Raw genomic sequence first — 24,287 nt, 5'->3', positions numbered from 1 at the left:
AATTCAGTATACTGTATAGTAATATATTTTTCTAAAACACCTCCCTAGTGTGGTAAATTTTAAAACAGAGTCCAACGTCACATACCTATAGACAAAACCACATAAATATATTTTGTATTGGATTGGATACAGGACTTTGTATTGAATCCAATACAAAATATTTGAATTTCCCGCCATGACCCCCATCGACGGGCGTATGCACTGACATCATCAGGAATCACTGAGGGACGCATACGCGAACGCCGAGTGTTCTCATTCTCTCCGTACTTCCATGCAAAAAGTATTACATTTTTTCCATGGAAATTTATTTTAGATTGTAGGCTTTAATTCTTAGGCATAACTCACCGAAAAATGGCCAAAATTTAATAAATTTAATAATAAACTTTAAAAATAAAAATTATAAAACATAAAAAAAAAAATCTTAAAAAAAATAGTGTGTAATGTAACCGCATAGTAGCTTTCATAATATATATATTTTACAAATATATATATATATTATATAAAGATTTCTTTGTATTGGAGTCAATACAGCTTTTTCGTATTGAATCCAATACAAAGTGATTTGAATTTCTGGCCCCGCCTCCCGCCCGCACCAACGCATGGACCGGCGTCACCCGGGAAACCCCAGAGATCATCACTGCACACGCTGGGAGAAGATTGAAGATGTCTCCGGAGGAGCTGCGGGGACAAGGTAAGTGGTTTTTTTTTCAGTTGTAATCTGATTGTCATACTATGTTGTATGACAATCAGATTGCACTGTAAAGCTTGTTTCTATTTTTAGCTACCCCGAACCTGGTACGGGGTAAACACTTGTAGCAAGTTTTGTTACCCGAACCAGGTTCGGGCTAACCGCCCAGGTGGTTAACGGGCCAATGGTTGACAAAAAATCATTCTCCCTCCACTACACATAAAGTTGGGATTAATTAAGCAATTTGTTAGAGCTCTGAACAAGGACGGTGATTGCTTCAAATACAATTGTAGATTCTTCCCTGGATTGAGTACTGAAAAATTTAAAGCTGGAATTTTTGATGGACCCCAGATTCGGAAACTTTTGGAAAGATTCGGATAAATGATTCAAATTTCGCAATTTACATGACTGATACTGAAGCTTCTGCCTGGGACAGCTATGTCATGAGTGTCAAGAACTTCTTGGTTAACCATAAAGCACAAAATTATGAAGAACTGGTACAAAACTTGCTCATAAACTTTTAAAATTTGGGTGCTACTATAAGAATAAAGGTACACTATCGCCATTTGCAAAACTTTCCAGAAAACCTTGGCGATTTCAGTGAGAAACAAGGGGAGAGGTTCCATCAAGATATAAAGGTATCAGGGCACATGAGATAGACACGTGATGGCAGACTACTGCTGGAGCCTTCAACATGATTGTCCTGATCAGCAGCATAAAAGGAAATGAAACAATCTGAGTTTTTCAATAACTTCTTTGTGATTAGTTCTGTAAATATACTGAATATAGAATATATTGACATTAAGTATTTCAAAAATTGAATTTTGTATACCTAGGCATATCTAGTTTAATTTTGCTTAATTTTCATGTTTCATTAGTTTTCTATGAGGTTATTATTGAGGTCAATATTTCAAAAACTACAGCCTAACCTAAAACTAGCAAAACCAATACCATATTTGGAATTTGTTCATCAAACATAACCTAAAATGACTTTAATCTGTTTAGCAAAAAAAACGTTTGTTGGCCAGTGTTATTATTACACAGTATTTTTTATTTTTGAATGTGGGAGGAAACCCACGCAAACAGGGGGAGAACCTGCAAAGTCCATGCAGATAGTGTCCTGGCCAAGATTTGAACCTCTGAGCCACCATGCTGCATAAATACTTTGTTGTAATTAACTTACAGGAATCACTGAGGGGCGCGTACGCCTGACCTGTATTCTAGATAGACGGTGGGACAAAAGATCATGCATGGATCATCCAAGGCCCCAACCAAGCAAATGTGCAAATCTCCTTAAATATGAATATAATATATGATATAAAATTATTTTTAAAATCTTCTCCTGAATAGTGATAGATTAATTTATTTATTTATTGCAGAGTTTTGGATGTTCTGTACAGTGTGTTGGATGACATAACATTAACCTTAAAAAAAGTCCCTATTTCACCATTGCCCATATCTCACTGTTGATTTTTATACTTCTGTTTTTGCATATTTTATCATTCTGTTCACTTTTGTTTAAGTCATTCCCAGAACTGACACAATCCAGTTGCTGTGTTTAAGGCAGATTATCGCCTATTCCTTGTAAAGTTCCCACTTATACAGTTATTAAGTTAGCCTTACACTAGTCGATGGGTGTACAACCAGTTAAACAATCAATATCTCTATGACATCATTGCTTCATCTGACATAACTGCTGTCCACCTTTCCAGCAACACAAACTCTGCCCCCAGCTCTGACAGGTTAATAATGAGAAGCATTGAGGAGAATTATGCATACTATGTTGTTATAGTAAACGGCGGGGAGCACTCCCTTTTCCTGTTGGTTGTAAGGGATTGCTTCCTGGTCACTTACAATAATCTGTCAATGTGGAGATTGTATTTTTTTGTTACAATCGGTTGGAGATTGTATTTTTTGATTGGATAATGATGGCCATTCCAGATCAATGCTCTATAGATAAATCCATCAAGCAATTTTTATTAAATCTAACATTCATTACATTAAAAACTTTGCATGCATGTATGCTTAAATTAAATATTCCAGACATACAATGTTTTAGCTAAATGTGTTTAATAAAAAATCTGGCACCTTGGATGGCAGTGATAATACTTTTCTAGAAAATTATTAATAAAAATATATATGCTATCTAACCGCTGCAGTAGAAAAAATATTTTCCCCCCATACCCTCTATTCAGTTTCTGGGAGCTTATAAAAAACTTTGAGACACTAGATAGGTAACTATATGCTGTGGAGGTATGGGACATTGCATTGTTTAAGTTCAGGTTAGTATGGGTCACTGTCACCTTGCTCATCCAGGGTAAATTGCCATTGCATTGTAAAGTCAACAACAAGGCAACAGTTATACTCACATTACCAGAACCACTTCCCCCCTCAGTCGCAGCCATCAATATAGATTGGTGCATCTGCATAGGAGGGGGAATGTGACCTTCAGTAAACCATTGCAAGTGGATGTATGTGGTTCTTATCTGCAAATGCTACAGAACTGTTAATAGACATGCACATTCTTTCTCAGATTGTGCACATTTATCTGAATATAAAGGGATTGGGGCAGGAAGAGTATGGAATGGGCAGGCATTGGCAGCACTGCTTATCACATTCGGGACAATGGCGATTAGTGATCTGCTGTACTCTTGAGGTTTTCATCCATTAGATATCTAATGTGAAATTTTTGTTCAATTCATCTGAAAACTAGTCTATGGCCAGCTTTTAGTAGTGGAAATGATGTAAGAGCGGAGTGCAGACATCTGCGCACCACATAAAATAAATCAGCTTGAATGAGATATACTTAATAGTCTTCCGTTTATGATAGGATACACATTTTATCCGACATACAAAATGTTGCCACTCTAGGGTAACCTGTAGACTCTTGAGTTACATCCTGTAGACAATGAACATGGCACCTGGGGTTTCTTTAATTTAACAGATAACTGAATAACAGGAAAAGACACTAATGTGCTCCTCAATATTACTGCAAACCAGAAGGGACCTTTGACCTTGTAGCTGTCTTTGTTTGAGAGATGTCTTGAGAATTTTAATGTTAATTTCCAGGCGGTCTGCTAAAAGCAGGGTTGAAATAAACATAGGTGAAATGCCAAAGGTTTTGTGATTCTGCTCAGGAAGAGTTAGGATACATATACTTCAGTTTCATTGCATTGTCAGATCCTGTAACACAGGGGTGTCAAACTCAAATGCACAGTGGGCCAAAATTAAAAACTTACAAGTTGGGGACCAAACTTGAAATTTATTGAAAAAATTGTGGAAATTTTTTCTTCTCAGTAGATATAAAACCTTTTCATATGGAAACAAAGAGGTTTTGCTTCACATTCAATCTGGAACAAGCTTATAATAGAGAAAGAGGCATAAGATTTTTTTTTTTAATTTTTTTTAAGGAAAAAATCTTATACCTCTTTCTCTATTTGTAGCCTTCTGAAGTAAATTTCAATGGCAACCTTTTTGCACAGGCTAACAATAATAACAATTTTCTTCTATGAAACTATTCAAGTCCATGCCTTGGAGTAGCAGGGAAAAGTACAGCGGAGGGGGAAGTGCTGGAAATGCCAGACGCGGCCGATGCAGGGCTGGAACTCCCTCTTCATTGAAATAGCGCTGCTACTAAAAATCCCGTCATTACTTGTGTCTATATACCAGTCCAATGCAGGGCCACACATAGGCAGAGAGCCCGTTGGTCTATAGACGCGAGTGATGCCAGGAATTGTAGTCACGGCACTATTTTAATGCAGCGGAGGGCCAGCTGCAGTTCATATTTAGGATTCCTTTGGAGGGGCCAAAAAAATTACGTTGGAGGCCAGATTGGCCTCTGGGACCAGAGTTTGACACCCCTGCTGTAACGCCTCTGCAGACTTCAGTGCAATTAAGCTATTCACCTTAATCTAGGACCTACCTGACCTGTAACTGCATAATTAAAGTGCAACTGTAGCCTAAACTTGTTTTTACTGTCTGCACCTTTGGGCAGATCTCACCTCACTTCCTGTCCTGGTGATGCCAGAACAAGAAAAGAAAGGGTGACTCTGGGACAGGAAGGCACAGAGAACACTGTCTGATAGACATTGTAACCACATGTAGTATACTAAATAATCAGGCATTTGTTGCTGTGTCTGTCACCATCAGTGAGATAAACTAGCACTTTGCATTCACATGACACCCAATTGCCAGGACAGGATTTAGGGGTAAATCTTAGCACCACAGAAACAGACCAAAGTAAAAACCTGGCAGAGTTTCGGAACCCCTTCCTATGCACTAATGATTGGAGTTTACTGGAATGACTGAATAATGTTTACATGTGCCCTGTGTAAAGCAGTAGAGTCCTATTACCCACAGTAAGTAATGCTGTGCTGTGCACTAACTAAGCCTGTTATACTCACCTATCCATGTTTCATCATAGGGCACTGTAATCTTCCTTCTTCCTTGCTTCCTGGAGATGATCTTCAGTAGCCATGATTGGCCAGGTTGACATAACTTTCTGGCTCCCAACACTAAGCTTTATATGTTCAGAAACATCTCCTGTACCTTTCTGCAATAAAAAGCTGCCTGAATCACCAATGTTCAAAGTAGGACTTTAGTGTTCCACTTTAGGAGTGTGTGTAACAGATAACCTGTATATACCAGTGATAAATTAAAGAAATATCAGGGGCAGCACAGGTTCAATTCTTGGCCAGGACACTATCTGCATGGATCGTGCAGGTTCTCCCTGTGTTTATGTGGGTTTCCTCCAATTACCTCCCATATTCCAAAAACATGCAGTTAGGTTAACTGGCTTCTCCCCAAAAATGTCCTTAAATAGACAGTAATAAAGACATATGACTGAGGTCAGGACATTATGAGCCCCCCTGAGGGACAGCTAATGATTTGACTATGGACTTGGATGTAAAGTTCTGTATAATATGTCGGCTCTATATGAATACTGTGTAATAATAATATCAGTAGTATGGAACTCATACAAATTTCCCAGTTTTCTAAGACCACAGTGTGTACATTACTGTGATGATGATTATTCCATTATGGAGAGCTTGTAAAGGATGATCCTCGACTGACACTATCTACTGACTTTTTAGTGTTTCTTTTCAAGGAGTGGGGGGCAGTTTCATAATATTACTGAATATACTGCAGAAAGTATATTGTATATTATTATATAAGGTTTCACCATGTGATTATTACCATACAACAGCACTTAACTATGTAGGATGCAATTAGAGGGGCATCATATTTAGCTTCTGCTATTAAAGCCTGCTGGCCACATTCTCCTTACATCTGACAGCTATGTATGACAGTATGTCCATCATATACTGATAAATGTCTCCTGAGCAATTTCTAATCTTCCCTGTGTGGGAGAACCACATGTGACCCTGTGGCAAACAGCAAATTAACATGGACAGGCTTGAACTTGATGCTCAATTACTCTGGCCCTGTAATCACACTGGTTGCTGCAAGAATAATGACTGCATCAGGTTTCTTTGAAAAAAGTCTTTCCTAGGTGCATGTTGCTCATTGTAAATTGGATAAGACAGTCTGCCAATCCAGCAGCTTTTATATCTGGCAACAAACCAAGTCTGTGAGCTGCCCCCAGACACCCCTGCCCATGGGGGGTAATAGCTATCACACTGCTTTCAAGAACCTTGTCTGATTGCAGTTTTTTCCCCCCAGTAAGTTGGCCCAGAAGGTGTCTGCAACAAGCCTCTCTCCTAATTTTAGAGACCCTAATCAGAAACAGTCATCTGAGGTGACTGAGTTTAGGGAAGAGCAGACAGACAGATTGAGGGTGGTCGGCTGATGTCCAGTTCCCTTCTATGGCTACTATTACTTCAACTAAAAGTTATAACCTGACCACTCAATAGATCTATTCCATACCACCAAATTCAAAGGTCTGCATGTATCTGGTGCCCATGGCACCTTGCTTATCTCAACTCAGCCTAGAAGAACATTTGTCTATCAGTGGTTATCTGCTGCCATTTCAGTTCTTTGCAGACAGTCCGATAATCATCCAAGACTTTTCAAACTGCAGATGATACACAATTGGGGTCTAATATTGGTTGCTGGAGACGGGCTGGTCCAAATTCTTGTAAAGAAACATTAATTCTTTCATATACATTAGCAATGTATATATTTTTTTATATTTATTGCTAAAATTATTCATTGTTTTAGAGCAATAAAGCAGCTTAACTTCCACCATAAGGATCGGTACACACAAGCAGATTTTTTATTTCATATGGTTTTCCCATTCAATAAAATATTTGCATCTCAAGTCAATGTAAAGTAAAATGTACTTTTCGCCAATCATTATAAACTGTTTTAAACTGATTTTCTGCATTTGGATGGAAATGATCAAGTGTATTGGTAAATCTTCATCAAAATACATAACTATGTTCTTTACTGTAAAAAGAGTAATGTCACTGTAAATGAAAAAGTTTATTATGCAGTGTGGATCAAAGGTGATTTGGGAAGAAAGTTCGCTATGCATTTTATATAGCAACAGGCACACGAGAAAATAAAGGATATCAGATAGTTGCTATGTACATGGCCAATGTGCTTTTGTTATACCAGCAAATGGGAGCTTATGTGTACCAGACCTATGGTTGGATATCAAAGCTCTAAATTTGTCAGATTTCTTCATACTCGAGTATGGCCTTATAGTATGTGGTATAAATTAAACATTGAACTGTTCAAACCTACTCATTACACAGTTACATGGCTTGCTTCTATTAGCTTTTTTAGTTGAAGCATGATAATAATATAGCATAGGTACATTATTGTGTGTTAATTCTGAGTAGCACCCAAATGCAATATACTGACAAAAATGGCAACTTTATTGGCAACTTTATTTGGTACACCTTGCTAGTACCATATTGGGTGTTCCTTTGCCATAGAACTGCCATACTTCTTTATAGATTTAAAAAGCTGCTGGAAACATTCCTCGAAGGATTTTGGTCCATATTGACATAACATCACACAGTTACTGCATTTGTCGGCTTCACATCCATAATGCAAATCTCCCATTCCACCAAATCCCAAAGGTGCTCTATTGTGTTGTCACCCTCTTAGATAGTAAACTCTTCTGAACAGGATCCTCTCCTCCTCCTGTGTCACTGTTTGTATCTGTCTGTCATTTGCAACCCCTATTTAATGTACAGTGCTGTGTAATACGTTGGTGCTATGTAAATACTGTTTGTTATTATGAATAATATTAATAATGGGATTGAGAACTGGTGACTGTGGAGGCCATTTGCATTCAAGAAATTAGTTTTGGATTATTTTAGCTTTGTCAGAGCATGTTATCCTGCTGGAAGTAGCCACCAGAAAATAGTTACACTGCAGACATAAAGGGATAGGCATGGTCAGCAATAATACTAAGGTATGCTGTGGCACTTAAGCAGTCCTCATTTTGTATGTAAGGACCCAGATTATGCCAAGAAAATATTCCCCACACCATCACACTACCACTACCAGCAAGGCACTACAAGACAAGACAGATCCATGCTTTCATGTTGTTGTTGCTTTCAGAGATGCTCTTCTGCATACCTTGGTTATATTCAGTAATTATTTGAGTTTTTTTTGTTCTTCTTTCAGCTTTAACCAGACTGACAATTCTTTTTTGACCTGCGGCATCAACAAGGCATTGTTTCTAACAGAACTGCCACTCACTGGATATTTTTCTTTTTTCTGGCCACTCTCTGTAAAATCTAGAGATGGTTGTATGTGAAAATCCCAGAAGTGCAGCAGTTTAAAGTTACTATTTTCACTTAAATCATTATTTTCCCCATTCTGATGCTTGTTTTTAAATTCAGCCGGTCATCTTGACAATGTCTATGTGCCTAAATGTTTTGAGTTGCTGCCATTTTTTTGGCTGATTAGATATTGGTGTTAACAAGCATTTAAACATGTGTACCTAATAATGTGGTCAAGGTATGTTTAGGTATGTTTGCGTATTGCAGTAAGCCTAATTTGGGGGGGTATTCTGATTAGACAGCCTTAACACTTCGTGTATTAATTAATTCATAGGTGTGAAAGGGCAATTTTAGTCAGCAAACTATACAGTTAATATAGTGCAAAAGAAACATTTAGAATGTTGCAGCATTAGTTTTATTTATCCTTTCATCTGATCTTGCCAGTAACACACTCCTAGGGTGGTTAACAGCTCCCACTCATCATATTGTATCTACAGATTAGCAGTGTTGTCACCCTCACACAGAAAGTTTATTAGGACTAGAGAACACATGTCCTCATCTTTATAATTTATTAGAGGTGCTGTAACATTCATGCAACTCTTTGCACAGGATTCAACAATTTAGTTGCGACAAGACTGCAGCAAGCCCTGTACAGCACTTTTTTGTGATTTTCCTACGAATAGGAAAAGTGATTGAAAAAGTGTAGATCGTTGTTGGGGTTTACATACACCAAATAGCTAACAGTGAATTTGAGTGAAATTATACTCATTGGTGGGTGGTGAGCTTCTGTCATATTTAAGTATGCACAGCATATTTGGCAATTATTGCACATACTTATCAGTGTACAGCTGCCCTGTCAAGGACCTGTCATCACTGTATCCTGGAAAGGCGCCATCCTTGCTGTCAGCTCTACAGCAGACTTCTGTGAATATGGTGATCCTCTTTAATCATTGGATGGCCATTGATGCATGTGCAGGCTTTTTATTGTCTCGGGTGGCTGGGTCTCTCTTGGTATGCATTGTACAGTGCAGAGCTTAGCATTGTAAAAATGGTTCTTACAATGTACACCTACTCTGTAACAGAAACGTGCATCACCACTTTCTATTGGCAATATTGTTTTGTAAAAACTATTTTACATTGAATGAAAATTATAATCAAAGAACTAAGAACTTTAGAATCACAGCTTCCCTTTCAGTGACTTGTGATGGAAAGAGGATAGGTGAGCAGCGCAGGTTTAGTTTGGCTTCAAAAAATGAAAATTTGTTAATTTCTAGTGTCTGTATTTACCCTGATGTAAAACTTCTACAAAATAAATGAAAAGAAAAATAGAAATACCACTTAGCTAGGAGCAGAAGGAGAGGAAATGGTTAATTATGGCTAATTAATTTTAACAAGGAGTTAAATAGGAACATTGTTTTTTTGTCTTTAACTCTAAAAGCTCCTATAATTGAAACTTTGCATAAAAAATTTACAAAGTTTCACTGAATAATCACTGAAAAAAATAATTGGTTGTAGCAGTGATTGTTCAAAGAAAAGTCATGTGGTTTGGTGTGTGTTCATGTTCCTGTGTGCTGTGCTAATTCAAACAGCAAATGGTTATCTTGGATCTTGACGCTTGCTAAGCTGGCCATAGACTTAAGATGATAATTGAAACAACAAACGCTCCCTGGCTGACAGTTCTTGGAGTGTTTAGACAGGTTTAAAAATTAGGCTAGCAAACAACTTCTTTCCACTCACTTTCAATTTGATTGGCTTATATATTTTTTGGGGGGATCTAACTGATCAATGTTCTTTAATTCTACACTTGATTATTCATTTTTTTAAATTAATTTTGATTGATTGAATCAAATCAAATTGATTCTATGATTGATTGAATCAAATTGAATCTATGAAAAAATCAAATTGACTGCTTGATCAAGTTGTCCGGCCTTGGCCTTGTCTGTTCCCCTGGTGAGTATTCAAATTAAAGTGGAAAAAAACTTGTTGGTGGAAAGTGAGCTTCTGCCATAATCAGCTAGTATGCACAACTTGCTTGCTGATTAAGGCACATACTCTTGTGCAACTGCCCTGCAGCGATTACAGGTCCAGGACCTGCTCTGGGAAGGGGCCATCTTTTCCACCGGCTCCATGGCAGACTTCCATGAATATAGAGACCCTCCTTGGCCATTTGTTGGCCACTTATGATGCAACTCCTAAGTGTCATCAGTGGCTAGCTCTATGTATGGCACTGCCACACACAGAGTGTAGCTCTACACTACATGGTCCATGGGCCCCACAATGTAAAGCTTAAACAAAAATTCCCCAGGAGTCGGGAAAATACATTACTTGCCTATTTTGTCAATTAGTACTACCTCCTGGTGATTTTTTGTTTTCTAAGTTTAGTTAATCTCCAAATAGATTTTGTTCCCCTGCGAGCATTGACTGGAAGACAAGGCTTCAGGATGTGTCCATCATCAAATATATTTGGCCACCTTTATTCCGTCCAATTTAATTTAATCTGTCCAAGCTGTCCTACATCTCTTTCCTGGATTTTAAATATTTTCAGTGTAGCTTGTGCCAGTAGTACTAATTGAAATCCTTTAGTTATGAAGTTACTTTCCCAGAGAGAAAAGGGTTAACTCAGGGCACTTTTCCATACCTGACATTCACTATGAAGTTATTGACCTGCTGCTCTTCACCTCTCATCAGTTCTCCTGGCTCTCTGTCTCAGTCCAGCTGTTACATGTCTCTCACAAAGACCCGGATCATACACAGCTTCTGGGAAAGCCCCAGAACCTCAGGACAGGCCAGTAATTAGTTTCTCTGGGGCTCATCAGTCAAGATTACTTAGACAGAAAGTTGGTCCTAGAAAACCTGCTTTGTAGCTTATTTGTTTATATAAATATACAAATTTTATCTGGCAAATTATGGGATTGAAGGTGCAGGATGTTTGATATGTCTCATTTTGTTTTTGTGCTTGTACATATATTAAATCCAAAACCGGATTGGCCACCGAGCACAGAAGACTTTGTCCTATAGGCAGAAAAAGCCTTTTACTTTAATTTTTTCAACACACAATTGTCTTATCTATCATCAATATAAATACAGTAATCTCATAAAATTATTTGTTGTCACAATATATCAAGCATTGGTATGACCTGTAAAATAGGAAAATCATTTGAATTTAGTTTTTGGTCCTGAGTAGGAATGTTTTTATACTGAATTCCTTCTTTTTACAGAGATTACATTGAACTATTTAAATTGTTGACGCCCCAATATCTAACGATATGATGCAGACAGTAAAAATTGCTCCGACCTTACCCACCTTATACAAAATAATGGTGATTTTATTTATTTCGAAAAATGGGCCTGGACTGGCAGACACAGACGTAATAGACAGAAGACATAACCTTGAGAAAATTGTATAAACATTGGGACCCTACTTGACCCTTGCACAACAGTAGCATACATATGAGAGACGCAGAAGAAAGAGAAATGACTGCGTCTCACCCAGGGAGACGCAGGCTGCTTTTTCATATAATTATTTGGAAGGGTTTTTATGTTTTCTATGCACCTCAAAGAAAATATGTAGTAATTGTAGTAAATATTTTTTACTTATTGAAGTGTTTAGACATTCGATGTACTCCTTGAACTTAATTTATGTACACATGGTCTACGTTGTATGTCCTGTCCCCCTCCCACTCTAGGGTGTAGGTCCTATACTCCTTCCTGTTCACTCCCCTCGCTTCTCCTGCTACCAGCTGTCCAAATGATGGCTGAGGCTTCCTTTTTGCACAGTCTGCTTAATAAAACTGGAATTCTAAACATTGGTAAGGTATCATTGAGAAATACAATCTAACAACATTATTAATACATTGTATTTACTCTGTTTCATTCTTCTGCAGATTAAAGAGGTGGCTCTTTTTCCATAATATGTTAGTTGAACCAATGCTACCAGGAATATTGAAATTCAATCAGAATACAAACACCTTCTGCTATACTTTTTACCATTTTGCTCTTCCACACAAGTTGCACGGGTGTACTGTGTATTTAATTGTTTATTTGTAAAGCAAAGACTCTATGTAAATAGTAAAAAAGATAAAAAATCTAATGAAAAAATAATGTTATTCATCATAATTTTCCTGTAAGTGGCCAAAGAATATTAAAGTTAGAGTCATTGCTTCATGTTCCTAATTACCTTAAAGCATAAAAATGTAGGTCTGACATATAGTTTTCTTTTTTCTACTCTCCCGGAGTGTATTTTGGAATCTAGACCGTTTATGTCCTCTCTCATTTTGACTTCAACTTGGTGGTTGAGGTTTGGTTCTTTCCAAGGTAGCCTCACACAGAACATGGCCTTGGCTTTGGCAAAAAAAACAAAACAAAGTTCAAAGGGGGTCCTGCTTTAAGAATGAGGTACTTAGGACAGCCATATTTTAATGCAGGGAGGACCAGTAGAACTGTTAAAATATATTTCAGATTCACTTTAAGGGCAGAAACAGATATGTGGTTCATTCACAAGTAATAGGTGATTATGGATGCCTAAACACTTAACAGCTGCCCATTAACCACCCATCTACTTTCTATGTCTCCTCTATGGTTTATTGTGGAAATGAAGAAGACCCACTATAGAGGAGGTAGTAGAACAACAGTTAGTGCCGATGTGTTTAGCCACCAGTTCTCACCAGTAATCAGACACCCATGCCTGTCAGATACCAGTTTAAGTAACCTTTCAAACTGAACTTAAAGCAGATTTATGGTGCTGGTCCTTCCCACAATCCGGTCCCACGTCGTCCTGGGATTCCTCTTCATCTCGGAGTAGGGGAAGCACCGGGCACTGCCATCTACATTCTGCTCTTCCGCCTTCTTCTTCGGTCTTCTTTCTTCATCACACGATCTCGCACTGTGACGTAGCTGCTGTGAAGGAGAAAAAAAAACTTAAGGAACAGACAGAACATCCAGGGATGCATGTCGTAGGTATCCCGGGAGGCTCGATCAAGACATAAAGGGGTAGTTGTATACCCTTTTATGTAAGGTAAAAATGTTGACTTTAACTCAGATATAAAGCACACAAATAAATGATACCTCATTTGGTGTATATTTTTAAATGCAAGCAATATAAGAGCCATTTCAGACCCGCAGTGAGCGGCACCAATGCTGCCACAATGGTTGGCAGTGGTTGGGACCCTGTTGTCTGTGGTGCAGTCTGGTGTAAATTCTGTTTTGTGGAATGTAAACAGTCAGGGGGATGTACTTGATTAAATTTTTAAGCCGATTATGGGTACACAGTAAAATGAAGTGGAGTGTTTGCGACATCAGCATCAGTAGCATCTCCCAACTTGGTGCTCAAAGAAGAGAGAGAAGGAATTGGTGAACATTAATGTAAACTGCCATTTTCAAAGTCACTCATGTAACAGTGGCAAGGCCTGGTGTGATAGGGACACTTTTCCCTGCTTGATTTTCTTGGTAAAATAATTGCCTGCATTACTATGGTACCATCTGCATCTTGAATGCCAGTCTATCAATATCATATGTCGTACATGTCCATGGGACGTGACAGTCAGTGGCATTGCATACACTCCAAAAAATAAACTTCCTGTATACTTTATCACTTGTTGTCTGTTGAGAGATCATTATTGGCAAAAAGGTCAGAAGTAGTTCACTGAATGTATTGATCTTGGTTGTTCCACCATGTTAATGATCTTTTTTTTTAAAATGAGATTGAAACCAGCACTGGTACAAAATGGTACATTTATAAAACATTCTTGACACATGAAAATACCTTTGTGATACCTTAACCTTAATACCTGACAGCATTTCATCTCATTTCAGTAATCCAAACATTAGACAAAAAATAGACAGGAAGGGGTCTGGGGATGTAGAGATTTCTGAAATACTATTTAATCTGCAGCTAAAAAAAAAGGTAGACAGAATGGGATTAGGTAAAGTCTGTATTACAAAAAACAGGAAAACAATTGTTTTAAAAAAGTTAATACTGATGATTTAAAAACATTGCAATATTTCTTACCTACACCTAGGGTAATTTCCTTACAGCTACGTATTTAAGCCTGTGCCAGGTTTTAACCTTTCAACGACACTCCTGTTATCTGCCGAAGCTTGTAGAAATTGTGCAGGTTGTCTCAAACAGCAGGATTGTATCTTGCAAACCTCTTACATATGCAGGGAAATCATACACGGATGTCACTTGGCGCCCAGTAGTGACAAGGGTAAGATGAAGTATATAGTGTGATGAAAGCAGAAAACATCAATATAACTACAGATCCCACACTCTCCATTTAACACACTTTTTCTGGCTTTGCAGCATTGGGTAATGAAAGGCTGAACATCCAAATTGATGAAAATTTGCAAAGAAAAAATTCATAAAAATGTTTTCACTTTTTAGAAAGGACATTGACAATCGAGAAATCAACAACTGTTGTTGGGAATTGTTTATGATATGAAGAATTCTGAATTTGTTCAAAAGTTGGTTTACTACTGTTGAAACAAACGGTCAGGAAAAACATGGAGAACACAATGAACCCCCTTCAAGTGCTGTTTTTCTTAACAAACTGAAGAATCCCTTGTTGGTTTTCCTCACTTCCCCAGCCACGGCAATTGTTTTCCTTGCCCTTTCCCTTGTAATTGTTGGATTTCTCTAATCTTCATTGACTCACTAGAAAAAGCAACCTGTCTATGGCCATGCAGGGCATTCCTCTTTAAAACTTCCATGGGCCTGGGGCAAGGATCACATTACAATAAAATGTTTTATTGTTTATGACATATATATATATATATATATATATATATATATATATATATATATATATATTTGTGAGAATGGAAATTGGCAATATGTATTGGCTACTTAAAAATATGGTAGATTGGAATTAAACATATTTTTATTTGCCTAAGGCTAGTGGATCACATTGATCTCATATTTAGAGATAGTTTTTTGCTTTATAAAGTTCTGGAAACAAAAGTAAAAATAGCTAAAAGGGACTTTTCAGGCATAGATAGATCATAAATATGTATATATTTGAAGAAACCATTTAATTTATTGTACATTAGAATCACAACACAGGAGAAACATGGTCTTCAAAATGTTGCACCTCAAGATTGTTTATAGATATTTATAGATATATGTGGATAGATCTAAATGTATATATAACGTATGTATACTTTATGTCCATGTGATATATATGTATCATTGATTGAAGTTCCTAGGTGTTTAAATATCTGACAATATTGCTGTGTACTTTGTTTTACCTTGTTTCCTTAATTAAACTGTTTGAGTGACTAGCTATTATTTGTGCATGAACCTTCTTTAATTGAATATCTATATGCATTGATAGGGGATATAATTTCCATATTTATGCAGATAAATATTCCTAAAATAACAAAAATTATATGATAAAGAACAGAACATTTCTTCACATTGTTACAAAATAGTTCTCTGTTCATGCGGCACCCATATTTACTCGACGCATTTTGCAAATTATTGCTTCATCATAAAGACTTTGAAAAATCACAATTGAGGGAAAAGTAATGACAGAGTACTCCACCTGATCCAAGTTTGTATTAGATGTGTTGGAGCCATTTATAATTCTGTACCTTTGTTGGACTGGCATTGATACAGCGGCACCAATAGTAGTGCAGAATGTGCACACAAAAAGGTGTTAAGTACTCTACTTTTCTGGGAACTAGTTTAACTATTCACAGCAGTCCTGTATTCTGAAAAATCTCTGCACCTGATTTCTGAAACTTCTATTTTCCCCTAAGGAAAAGAAAACTCCCTTTTTCATGAAAAGAATTTTTCATAAAGGTAAACTGAGGACAGGCTGAGCCTGAAATGTAGGGTTTATCTTACTTCACTTCTGTACTGTGGTTTGTACTGTGTGTAATGTACTTCATTTACCACTTTAGATAAATGTTTAGCTTTTTTTAAGTTCTGGCTAGAATGGAAAGAATTAGAACCCTTGTCAGGTTTTTCTTGTCTGTGCCACTGGATAACAGTTGTCACCAAAAGAGAAGGTGTGGAGAAATCTATGAATGGGAATAAATGTTTCAGTGCCATCGCCCCTTCTGTTCTGTGAAGAGGGGAGGGGAGGGCAAGCAAACAGCACCCTGGTGTGCTCTCCTCTCTTGACTTACATAGCTTTATTTCCTGATCAGCCCCAAGGTCGGGTGACCACTGTACTCATGTCATATTCTTGTCAAAGACCAGCATGACCGTTCGTCTTGGGCAATAATCATCTGACACATAGTACATAGCCTAATGATTTCACTGTAAGTGTAACCACACTTGTACCAGATGGTATATATGTGATAGGGTGGATGTTATCACAAACAGAAATATAAAGCCGCTACACATTATGTTATAACACATTTTTTTGATCTCCTACTTGGCAAAAGTTGTGTATTTATGTTTAAGGTCTGGTACAAAGGAACAGATCTGCTGCCAATTTTGTACTCAACCAACCAGTTTGTTAGAATTTCAGATTGGTAGTTGATCTGTTGGAAGCCCCTAAACATTGTACACATGTTCACAATATTCTGTCCTTCTGATAGTTATCTGGCCACATAGTAAACAAGAATGTACTTCCTTTTCGTGCCAGCTTTGTTCTGTGTTGCAATAGAACACACATATTGTTAAAAAGTAAAAGCACATTACAGAACAATACAAATTGTTTATACATAAAAGTGATCAGGACCTTGTGTGAAAGTAAATGATGGTTGTATGTACTATACAATACTTTTAAATAGAAATTACCAACATTCACAACAAATCAGTTAGTAACCATCAGCCAAAAATCAATTTTACTTCTGATAGACTTCAGATCTGATTGTTTGATCAGATCAGAAATTGACCTAAAGTATAGGCAGGTCTTGTATTTCCTCTCTGTTTATTATACTGCAGCTGGGTCATACAAACTGGTCTGGAACACACCACAGTCTGAGAGTAGACAAAGAAAAAGCTGATAACTCTTAAATAGGAGTAGATTTTTTTTTATAACCACATGAAATTTCGCTTTTGTTTTCCAAATGCACAATATTGTGGCCAATTTACCAAACATAAGTAATACATAAGCAGCCATAAAAAATCTGGTCTGAGATAATAAACATTTGGGACATTTTAGAATGGGGAGCTGAATGACATAATGTTAACTCTTTGCATACATTAAAATCTCTTTTAATTGCTGCTGTTGTTAATAATTGAGTGTACACTGTTATGCTTCACATGTTGCCTACGGCATACTGCCAGTCAGCAGAAGGTGCAGCGCATTAACAGATGGCTTTGTTAGAAAGTGTATTTATTACCTTCCACAAGGCCTTAGGTGCAGATTTCAGGAGAGAGACTAGAAGAGTGCCAGAGGTAAAAGACATCACAACAGCTAAAAGTGGAATTTAAACCCTCAGTTTCAGTAAACTGTCCAGGAAACCATCTGCTGACTTCTCTCTCTTAACAAGTTGTAAAATAAATAAATAAAACATTTCTGGGACATGCCCCCTTTGTGTGGGGTTACTTAAAAATCTATAGGCAGATGGCCGAGTGTCTGCTCACACTTAACCTCTTCAGGTTTTACAGAAACTACAAGGAGGATTTGTTTTCTACAGGAAAATCTATTTTTAACTTCTGAATATGAAGCCTGAGGATTAATGAAAAGGCAGCAAACTTCATTGCCCGAATTTGATTGCTCCTATGTGTAAAGTTTTACTACCCATTTATTCATCTTTAGTATGATATGATGAAAGAACCAAGAACAGGCAGTTCTCATTGTGAGTGCAAAGATTAAATCCAAACTAAAATGATTTTTATGATAACTGAATGCTGGAAATATATGTGCAACTGAAGTTTCACACACATATTTCTTCTGTTTACCAGCTATCATACCCCATTATTACCAGCAGCTTTGCAGAGGTGCAATTGTAGTAATGCATGCATTACCTTAGCATATGTTTTGAGTGAAATAAGACAACCTAGGGCTAGCGAACATGCTTCACAGTGCTCCACAATGCACAATAATGCGCTACTGCATGCGTGCTACTGCAAAAGGTGCTGCATGTTCATTTTTAGGACTTTTTTTTATGTTGACAAGAGGCTCTGTCCCAGATTATTTGATGCCAGTCCAATAATTATTAGAATAAATTGTCCTAATGCAAAATAGATTACTACTTGTCACATTATGCAACATACCAAAAAAGGGTCTGCACAAAGTTGAACAAAACTTCAGTTTTCAATTTTAAACTCATTGCAAGTGAATGGGCAAGTTTAGTGATTAGTGGAAAATACTGTAGTAGTCATGTCAGTTGCAGTCAAGTGTAAAAGTACAGGAATGCCCCAAAGTATTAAGTTGATGGGAGAAAGAGAATGGAGGATTCCACTGGAGTCAAATACCTAACAGGTAAAAATTATGGTAACAGGTTCTTTTTTAATTAACTTACAGTTGTGGGACAGTTTGTGAACATTTTGAACTGACCTGTATTTTATGTAAACAGCTCTTTAAATGTAGTTTTTTTCACCGCTATCTTATCTTAGCATTTTAAAATATCAAATTTCAATTATTTAGATGTTGTAGAGAAGGTTTGACTCAGTAAAATCCCCATAATTTTTATTGTAATATAGTCTGGGCTGCATATACGGTAAAATATGACTTTTTTTAACTAAGTACTGCAGCTAGGGAGACACAAAGCGACTCAGCTTTCCATTGGTCTTAATACCTCTTCCCGAATACTGCTGCAGTCAGCACTGGTCAGGGAGCGATTGTATTATTGAGTATTATTATTATTATTATTATTATTATTATTAATAAACAGGAATTATTTAGCGCCAACATAGTACGCAGCACTGTACATTAAATAGGGAATAGAACAGTGTTCAGGTAAGGTCAGGTTGGACTTCTGGAGATCCAGGACACTTTGTTGAGTGTAAGAGCTGTTCTCTGACTCTCCTACATGACTCCATCACAGGGTATTTTAACCCTTTATGCAACACTAAGCTAGATGGAGCTGGTCAGAAATATACTAGAAGGTCATGATGGCTTTCATGAGTGCTTCTTTTTTTGTTTTTCAGTTTGTTGGAACCCCAGTGTAATGAAGTATGGAGACATCTGCATTATCTTGGGCCAACCTGGCTATATTTTCTTTCGGTTTGCTTTGTGGAAACAGCTCCAACCTCTAACATAACTTCTTGCCCCAATGGTATGTTCATTATTCATGTAAAAGTAATAAAACTTTTTGTACTTGAAAACACATGACATTCTACACTAAGGGTCACTTCTTCAGCATAACCTGGATGTTCATAGGTAAATAACTCTCCGTGTCAGACATATGTTGCCTGTCTAAACTCATTCCTAAGTTTTGTGCATATAACTGTTGAGATTTTTTGAGCATGGAAATCAAACACTTCTAAATGTGACCTAAAATGTCAAAACAAGTTTTTTATTTTCTGTATGTATTCATTTTTTTTACCCATTATCTACAACAACTGTTTTCTGACAGCATCATGAGATTGTGGTATTCTATAATGCTCATTTTATTTATTCATACATAAAGACAAATACAAGAATGGTCTTTCATCTGGTCCTCCTTTGGTGGAGATGTGGATCCTTCCCTTGGGCTGTCCATCAGCATGGCCAACTGTACAATGCTCTGCATTCTACATATCTGTCTTGTAATATGCTTGTAATTGTTAGCATGTTGTTTATACAGTTGTAGGTGTAACAATATATATTTTTATTGGCATTTCTGCCATTAGGTGGTAGTGTATTGTTTTATGGTTGTATAATGTAACGTTCTTTCTAGTGGGACTATTTGCTTGAGGTGCCTGTCTACGTGTTCCTGGTATTTTTGAACAAAACAAGAAAAGGCTCAACCATGGCTCTAGCACTATCTTGACTGGTCATATCGGCAGGAGCCTTCCAACAGTATTGGATTGTAAGGATTGGAGGTAATTATGTTTTTTGCATTAAAAAATAGTGTTTTATTTAAATAAATTAATAAAATGATTTAAATAAATAGCTCTTTTTTTCAATCATTCATAACCCCTTGAGATACCAAAATAAAATCTGGAGCTTTAATTTAAATCATGGTCTGAAGGCCAAATGTGATTCACTGGTGAAGAGACCAGGAAGGAGAACTTAAGATAAAAAAAGACCTGATTGAAAGAAAATATATATACATTTGGGGAAAACATCAGCCTGTCTCTAAGCGTTTTCCTGCCATTGTCTTAAGAGGGTCAGAGGAGCCCTTCTGAAAAAACAGCAATCAGTAATTCTGGGTTCCTTTGCTGCTTGTAGGATCATTGCATTTATCCAGCAGGGGAAAGGGAGAGGAAAAACAGGAAGCAATGTGTGCACACCCGCCTGCACTTAAAGACTGGAGGTCTGGATACCTGCCGATACTTAAGAAGAGTTAATTTTAACCCCTTTATGTACATCAGAGGATGAAGCAGTAAGATCCTCAAGTAAGTCCTCGACTTAAATTCTGTAGTTATCCATAAGCTGGTAGGACAAGGTGTTGATTTTTGTGTTCTGATTGGCTTAGGACCCATTCAAGGTCCGTCCTCAAAGATCACAGAACTTCAGAAATCAAGGATCATTAGTTTAATTGATGTTAATTCTTAGTAAAATGTAAGAGAAAAAAACATGTTTTCCCCAGATTAAAAGTCTCATCAAGCCCATCTGGTATTAAATAATAAATGTTGGTATGTTATCATATATATTAGAATATCTAAAATTTAACATAACCCATTATGATATAGGAAGTTTGATAGGTACGATAGTTGCCACATGAAAAATACATTAGCTCACAGTCATGTACTATTGTGATAACATTTTGGAAATGGGTTTTTTTGAAATTGTATTTTTATTGAAATTTTCAACAGGATACAGAAAAAAGAGAAAAAAAAGGGGAGAAACATAGGGGGTAATAACACTACAGTAATGCAGGAAAACATATTCCAGAAGGAAATGGGTTTTTCAGTTGATCTCTGTGCAGATGCTAAATAAAAGTAATTGTAAATGAGGCATTTGCAAATTGCAGATAATATCACAACCCTTGACTTTATACTTACAATAATAATAATTATTATTATTATTATTTCTATTAATAAACAAGATTTATAAAGCTCCAACAAATTACGCAGCGCTGTACATTAAATAGGGGTTGCAAATGACAGATGAATACAGACAGTGACACAGAAGAAGGAGATGACCCTGCCCCGATAAGCTTACAATCTAGGAGGTGGGGGAAGTAACACACAATAGGACACGCGGATTCACAGAGCAGTACTACTGACTACATCATGAACACTTGTTATGAATACAGACATATAGACTGATCACATCTGCCGGGCTCGAACACTTGTGGTTTCAAAAAATCATAGATCATGAAATCAATCATCTGTTCAAGTTTTCAATCATCTAAGTTGCTGGATGCTCTTTGAAAAAAACGTCATATATTATTCAATTCTCAAATATACAGGCTACGGCTATTAAAAGCATCACCATTGATCAATCAGACAAATACAAAAAAAAATGTATTGAACAGTAATTTGTGGGGTTTGCACTCAAAAGTATTACCTGGCAAAAATGACTACAAACTGCACACTCTATGAAATGTGTTATTTGACCATTCAATGATATTTTGTGTCTGGGTTATAGCCTCCCCGATAGTACCCTACAGCCTGGGCAATAAAATGAAATTCAATTTTGTGGGTACTAGACAGTAGTAGTGAACAGACAAAACAAACTGCTTGGATTTCTAGTACATATATATTTCCCAAGATCTCTCTGTGATTGTGAAGTCAGTGTGGTCTTGTATTTGGCAATCACAGATGGATTACATTATCTCCTAAAATTTGAAAAATAAAAAGAGAACATCTGCTGTTGTTTGCTAATGCTGGTCTGTTGTTGCTTTCACAGACTTCAACCACACCTCACCATTTTGATATTTTAAGTAGAAAAACAATTATATTACCCTGTCATGTCCACATCCAACATTTACCCCCTTTTATTATGGAAATTGGTAGAAGGGGGTTCTGTTTCTAACAATGTGAAACTCATGCAGTGCTATTGCAATTTCAGTTCATCTGAGACAACATTGTCAGCTCATCACACACTGGAGTATTTAACAAGTACTTTTCTGTACTCACAGGCAAATCAACTCAAACATGTACTAAATATTTGAAAAATTCCCAAACATACACTTTAAGAGCAATTGAATACCACAACTGTGGCCTAAATCTAGCCTTAAAAATGGATCCATCATTGGCAGTACTTGAGTTAAGTTTGTATACTAATAACAGTTTTATTATATAACATTAAGACTATATATAGAAGCAAAAATGTTTGAAGCAATATATATAGAAGCAAAAAAAAAATGTGTGTCCGCATGTTTAAGCATGCAAACTTTTTCAAGCAAATGGTAATTTTTAACAAGATTTTCCAGCTTTTCCAAGTAATTGCTTATTTCAACATATAAAATAACAGGGTTTAGCAAATGGAGATTAGAAGTCTGGCCTGTTATTAACTGGAGCATACTATATTTGTCTATACTCTGTTGGCTGGAATCATCACATATTCTAGTCCTTTACTTTGGAGGGATTATCTTAGTTTGGATACTAGTTTGCCTACAGACCACACTAGTTAGAAAAGTACTCTAAACAAAATAAATAATGTGGTGGTAAAAATAAACTGAACAAAATAAACAACCTCTCATGGCTTTCAGCAGGGCACATGATGGAGTGTCAAGTGACATGTCTTATCAGTTGAGAAAGGGTGCTGGCTCAGGTCATTTGTGCAAATAACCCACTAGTAACTACCATAAGTAAGGCCAAATATCCAGTGAAAGAGCTACATTCAAGCAGAGGGTTTTATTTTATTTATATAGGCAATATGACTTTAAAGATTTGCCAATTGTACTTGTTTGTAGTCAAGATACAGCAATAGGAGCAGCTAGGAGGGCCATTTTTCTGTAAAGCCTTTAAGAAAAGAATGATATAGACTTTAGACTAAGGAAACATTATGCTGCACAGGATATACAGTGTATATACATTTTTTCAAACAAGGCTACATGTTTTATTCTGGAATGCCTAAACTTCCCGCTAGTACCCTCAGTAACTATATTTATTCCACCTTTGCAAAGCAATCACTCGCAGACACTTTTTTTTTACAATGTGGTTCTTTACTATTGCAGAATACATTTTTATTTGAATTTGTAGGTGAATCCCACATACATAACCTCACATAATTCAAGTTTATTATATGATGATGGAGTAAACTGTCTGGTGTCCAACTCCAGTTCAACATTCCTTACCGCGTGGGGCATGCATACCCAATAAATCATAGTCCCATTAACTGTTGAGTACACCAAACTGAGGAAGAACAGTCCAGTAAACTGCTTGGCACAGTGATCTCTCTTTGATGACAGCCTGCATTAGTAAGAGAAGAGGTCTGGCACCATTATTTAGGAATCCAGTTGCTTTACATGACTGGAACATAGAAGCTTCACAGCTTTAACATTTGGCTAAACATGCAGACCACCTTTAAGTTGGATAATGCAGCCAACCTGACCAGGTTCACCACTGCTCACCAGTGTTCTACTTGACACTGAAAGAACACACACAACCTCTATTCTTCATCAACCACACTATAGCTAAGTTTTTACTTGCAGTAAGAACTTCTGGAAATGTACCCATAGCGGTTGTTTGCATATTTCCAGGCATTTGTCAGGTGGTTACTGCAGAGATTAAAACACTGCAAGCTGTATTTTTTTTTAACCATGGATAACCTTGTTACCCTCCACCCACATATGTGTGGTCTATTCACACATCAGCAGTTGGGAGGTGAATAAACCACAGATGCAAACAACTAATGTAAATATAGACATATCTATGTTCAGAGAGTTCTAAAGTTTCAAAA

At 36.9% G+C, this 24,287-nt stretch overlaps 1 long non-coding RNA gene across 2 annotated transcripts in view; it reads left to right on the top strand.

Moving 5' to 3' along the window:
* Positions 1-20,713: 20,713 nt before the first annotated feature.
* The window catches only part of LOC140333527 (uncharacterized), an 88,578-nt gene continuing 85,004 nt past the window's right edge, over positions 20,714-24,287 (top strand). For both annotated transcript variants that reach the window (XR_011921386.1, XR_011921385.1), the window contains exon 1: positions 20,714-20,830. This is a non-coding gene — a long non-coding RNA (uncharacterized lncRNA). The remainder of the gene's footprint in view (positions 20,831-24,287) is intronic.

Source organism: Pyxicephalus adspersus, chromosome 6 (genome assembly GCF_032062135.1).
Source record: "Pyxicephalus adspersus chromosome 6, UCB_Pads_2.0, whole genome shotgun sequence".
Lineage (NCBI taxonomy): Eukaryota > Metazoa > Chordata > Amphibia > Anura > Pyxicephalidae > Pyxicephalus > Pyxicephalus adspersus.
The sequence above is the reverse complement of the archived record's forward strand: the minus strand, read 5'-3'. Positions and strand labels throughout refer to the sequence as shown.